The sequence below is a fragment of the Macrobrachium nipponense genome, chromosome 12, assembly GCF_015104395.2.
Source record: "Macrobrachium nipponense isolate FS-2020 chromosome 12, ASM1510439v2, whole genome shotgun sequence".
In the NCBI taxonomy this organism is placed as follows: domain Eukaryota; kingdom Metazoa; phylum Arthropoda; class Malacostraca; order Decapoda; family Palaemonidae; genus Macrobrachium; species Macrobrachium nipponense.
In genome coordinates this window covers 26,740,008-26,745,309 of record NC_087205.1, presented here as the reverse complement: position 1 = coordinate 26,745,309, position 5,302 = coordinate 26,740,008, and the positions used below count along the sequence as shown (strand labels likewise).

At 33.4% G+C, this 5,302-nt stretch overlaps 1 pseudogene; it reads right to left on the bottom strand.

The window, feature by feature from the left end:
- LOC135224435 (uncharacterized) overlaps window positions 1-1,343 on the bottom strand; it is a 43,057-nt pseudogene extending 41,714 nt beyond the window's left edge.
- Between the last annotated feature and the right edge of the window lie 3,959 nt (window positions 1,344-5,302).

Sequence of the window (5,302 nt, the reverse complement as noted above, 5' to 3'; positions counted from 1 at the left end):
ATAATGTCTTCCACAACATATATCCATTACATAATTTTATTCTTATTTGTATAAAAGTTCCAGGAATTTAATCTCGGAAAAGCTGACTCAGTTAGCCTGAGCGGTTCACGTACAAGGGAAGTTCATTAACCGAACGTACAAATAAGCAACGTTTTCTGTGCCCGTTTTCTATTTCAATTCAATGGATAACTTAATCAGTTTACTGATATCATTAGCCAACAACACTCTCTTTTCATATCACTAGCGATATTTCTTCATGTTCTGTTGAAATACGTGATACTACATCGAAGAGCATGGGAAGTTACACCCCCAGAATATTATATCAATTGCATATTTTATTTCTTGTGAATAAATACTTCTTTACGACTTAAGGAATTTCACTGGAAAATATGACCTTTCACACTCCCTTCAATTACCAAATGAAATATAGCGCGCAGACACCACGAGAAGTCAATAAATTCACGGAAGAAAATGGTCAGTCCCGTGTGATGTTATATTTTAAGTCATACTGATCTCTCATTTTTTGATCCGTTCATTTGACAATTTATTAAATCTCCCATTCGTTCACAGTTAACATATATAGATTTGCATCACATTTTTCTCACATATCACCCGCCATCAGAAAAAAGTTTAATGGTGAAATCACACGAAACAATGACTGGATCCTACATTTCGCATAACATTAAATACTTCACTTTTAAGCATGTAGTCATGATTCTTATGATTTTCTCAGTAAATTTCAATCACAAATTCATACCGACATTTATATATACGTAAAAGGAAACAGGTTTAGTTAAGTCACTGAATTAACCATCTCAGCAGTTAACATGAAGATGATATGATCACTGAAAACCACAGATATAGGAACTATGCACAATGAAATAAACACTGATAAAATGCACTGTCACCAAAATGCAATTTAGAATATTAAACAATGAAAATAGCCATCTCAGCATTTAACATGAAGATGAAATTATCAATGAAAACCACAGATATAGAAAGTAGTCACAATGGCATAAACACTGATGAAATGCACTGTCACCAAAATGCAATTTAGAACAATGAAAAGTTTGAGGAGGAAATAACACACCAAGTCCCACAGACAACACCGGGAACTTAATTTACGACCAGGAAATCGGAAAAATGAAATATCTCAAGCAAAGAATAATGGGATAACGACATGATAAAAAATGACACAAAGGTCAACATGACACGAGGAATTACCTTAATGATTAATCGACTTCAGGCCAATGGCAGTCTGAGCACGACGTCTTAGGAGAGAGAGAGAGAGAACCTCGTCGGAGTATTGGGACATAATTCGGCGCCTTCGAAACCTTTATTCGTCACTCCAGGGGTTGGTCCTTCAGTGCCCCGCCCTAAACGCCCGAGCCAAAGGTATCTCCAACTCCAGTGCCCCGCCTCGTTCTATTGGATTACGTGCCTCCCATCGAGATCTCCGACGAGTCAAGGATTTTGCCTGGGCTTTGCTGAGTGAGGAGACCTATTTTAGACCTCCTACTGCTATACCAGAAAGGGCCGACGGTGAATCGGTGTTGAAGAAAATGCGGATTTCGTCGTATTTCATTCTTTAAGCGCACTCATTTTCTCTCTCTTCACTTTCGGCTTTCTTTGGTCCTTTTGGTTCCCCTCCCCCCTCCCTCCCCAGAGACCTCCCACTACTATACTAGCAAGGGCCGAAGGTGAATCGGTTTCGAAGAAAATGCGGATTTCGTCGTGTTTTATTTTTCTAAGTGCAGTCATTTTCTCTCTCTCTTCACTTTCGGTTTTCTTTGTTCCTTTGGGTTCCTCCAACTCCCCCCCCACACCCCCAACACCCCCTAACAGTTCGAGATGCCTTCCGACCTGACAAGTGCGTATTATTTTTTAACGGCCAAACGCGTTAGTCTGATTTCTCGAAGTACGCTCGAGTCTTTATTAAGTGGTTTTAGAGTAGCTGTAAGGGATATTATCTAGATTTAGATAGAAGTGCTCTATAAAAAAAAAAAATTTAAGTGTGAATATTGATGACTTCCTTAATCTATTTTTAGAATTCTGAACAAACGTGTTTTACCTACATCTCTAATAACCGAGACATTTAGAGGTAATCTCTCTCTCTCTCTCATCTCTCTCTCTCTCTCTCTCTCTCTCTCTCTCTCTCTCTCTCTCTCTCTATATATATATATATATATATATATATATATATATATATATATATATATATATATATATATATATATATAAATATATATATATATATATATATATATATATATATATATATAAATATATATATATATATATACTATATATATATATATATATATATATATATATATATATATACTGTTATAAATGTATTTTGTGAAAATAAAAGCAATTAGATGACACATTTTGATCTGCACTGACCCACGGACGTACTGTCATGATATGAATACGCTTTATCATTATACGGTATTAACATAAAATAAATGACAAGCTGTTGACAGACCTTTATAAAGCTCCGTCAGATAAGAGGAGGAGACGATTTTAAACCATGCTGACAAGTCTCAGGATAATGTGCAGTAAATTTCCTTTCCAGTTACAAGAGGTTTTTCACAGTCATGATGTGAGATCAAATGCTGATGGACCAGAATTTCTTGGGAGTCTTGTCTTGGGCTCCAAATTCCACGGGGGCTAAAAATGTTTGTCTCTTCCAAAAACTGCTCTAACCCTTCTTGGTTCAATTTAAGAGATGGAATTTAAAATTTAGGCCAAAGGCCAAGCACTGGGACCTATGAGGTCTCTCAGCGCTGACAGGAAAAGTTAAGAGCAAAAAGGTCTTCAAGGAGTAACAGGAGGACGACCTTGCAGTTGCACTATGAAACAACTATTAGGGGAGCTGGGGAAAGTACAATGGAAGGAAGCTAATGTGAACGGGGGTACAGTAAAAGGAATGATAGAGGTTGCAGCTAGAAGCCAAAGGAACGCTACAAAGAACCTTGAGTGATGGCTACAGTGCTCCGTGTGAAGTGCACTGGCGACACTGCTCCCTACGTGGATCTTTTTGTTTTCATGGTCTTCAGAAATGCATAAAATATCTCCTTAGAATATAAATATTATTTTCCTTAATATATGTGAAAATAAAACGTGTCTCTTTGCTGGTTGCCCAGTCAGCGAAGATAAACATCGCTGGATTTGAGTAGTGCCAGACTTATCCAGCTATTCCTGTATAGAAGCTATTTACCAAGTGAATAGTCCTATATCAAGATTGTACATTATCTTAGAAATAAAGAAGCAATTATCTATGAAAATTCTCATCAACCGGGAAAGGTGTATACAGCTGTCTCCCACAGCCATCCCATTTATACATACATACATACATACATACATACATACATATATATATATATATATATATATATATATATATATATATTATATATATATATATGTATGTATGTATGTATAAATGGGATGGCTGAGGGAGACAGTTGTAATAATATACTGCTTTCTGCTTAACTGAATTATATATTTGCTGATTTTTAATATCTAGTCTTGAATTTCTTTTTAGTATATATATATATATATATATATTATATATATATATATATATATATATATATATAGTATATATATAGTATATATATATAGATATATATATAAAATATATATATATATATATATATATATATATATATCGATATATATATAGTATATATATATATATATATATATATATAGATATATATATAATATACATATATATATATCTATATATATATATATATAATATATATATATATATATATATATATATATATAGATATATTTATATGTATATATATATATATATATATATATAATATATATACTATACTATATATATGATATAAATAAAATATATATATATTATATATATATATATATATTATATATATATACATACTTTATATATATATATCATATATATATAATATATATATACTGAAAAGAAATTAAAGATAAATATTATTATAGATATAAAAAATCAGCAAATATATCATTCAGTTAAGCAGAAAGCAGTATATTAAAATTACACATTTTTATTTAAAATATGTAATCCTATAAACAGCAGTAATTTATTTTTATAGTAATAGTTTCTTACCATTTTCCGCATGATTTTATTTATTTTTTCTTTTGGCGTTGCAGTAATCTCACGGTAAGGAGAATCTTTCTTAACGATATTCATGAATATTTTGTTTGGATTTTACTTGTTTTGCAACAATGAATAAGGCCAGTTTTGTCATTCTGTTACGTATCTGATTTTTAAACCTACAACAAACCATGACCTGAATTCCTAGGGTCCAACTGAAGGCTTGTCAAAACCAGAATTATCTATGAGAAGCATTTACTTTGAGATCTATCATAGGTTTAAGTGTCTTATTCAACAACAAGCCCCCACCTACGTACCCCCCAGCCCCCCAGCTCCTCCATCTACCCCACTCTCCCTCGTCACACCCTGATTTTGCTAGAATCTCCGCAGGTGAGATCCTTACCTACCAGGTCGCCCCTGCTGGCAGGCAGATGTGGCACCACTGTCACCGGGCAGCATTTACCCAAGATGTATTTATCGCTGTTGTTTTAAATTAAGCTGGCCTTATGCCAGCACTGACCTTTCCCTGAAAAAAAATGCGGGACGCCATATCTTAAAAACAAACCATAGAATTTTCTTGAAAATGATTTCACTATTCTTCCCACACCCAAAATACTATTTGGACCAAAATGTTCTAACCTAACCTTGGGGCATGGTTAAAAAAAAACACAAAAAAACAGGGCGGATGCAATACTAGCATACATCTCAGGAATTTGCCACCGTGCCAATCATGAAAGAGGCGAGAAATCTAGAAGATGTTATGCCCACCAACTGTTGCAGCCAGTTCGATAAGGCCCTTGTATTTGTCGATAGTTCATGAAATGTTGCTTTACTTCATTAATAAAGATATCTTTATTCTCTGGTGTTATTTATTATTTTATTTTATTTTCTATTTTATCTATTATTTACTTTTTTTGAAGTTCCATTAAACTTTCAGTCACAAATTCAAAGTTCGATCCAAAGTAAGCTATAAAAATATGCTTTGAATTTCAGAGAGGTTATCAAGGCTTTTACAAGCACGCACCAGTTTGATAAAAAAAAATGAAAAGAAAACTTATTAGAAAAAAACCTATAAATTCAATATTTACTCCTTTTTTTTATTACCAGTCATTACTAGTTACTTTCTGCCATGATGGCAAACACTACTACTACCGCCAGTAGTAATGGTGGTAGTAGTAGCAGTAGTAGTAG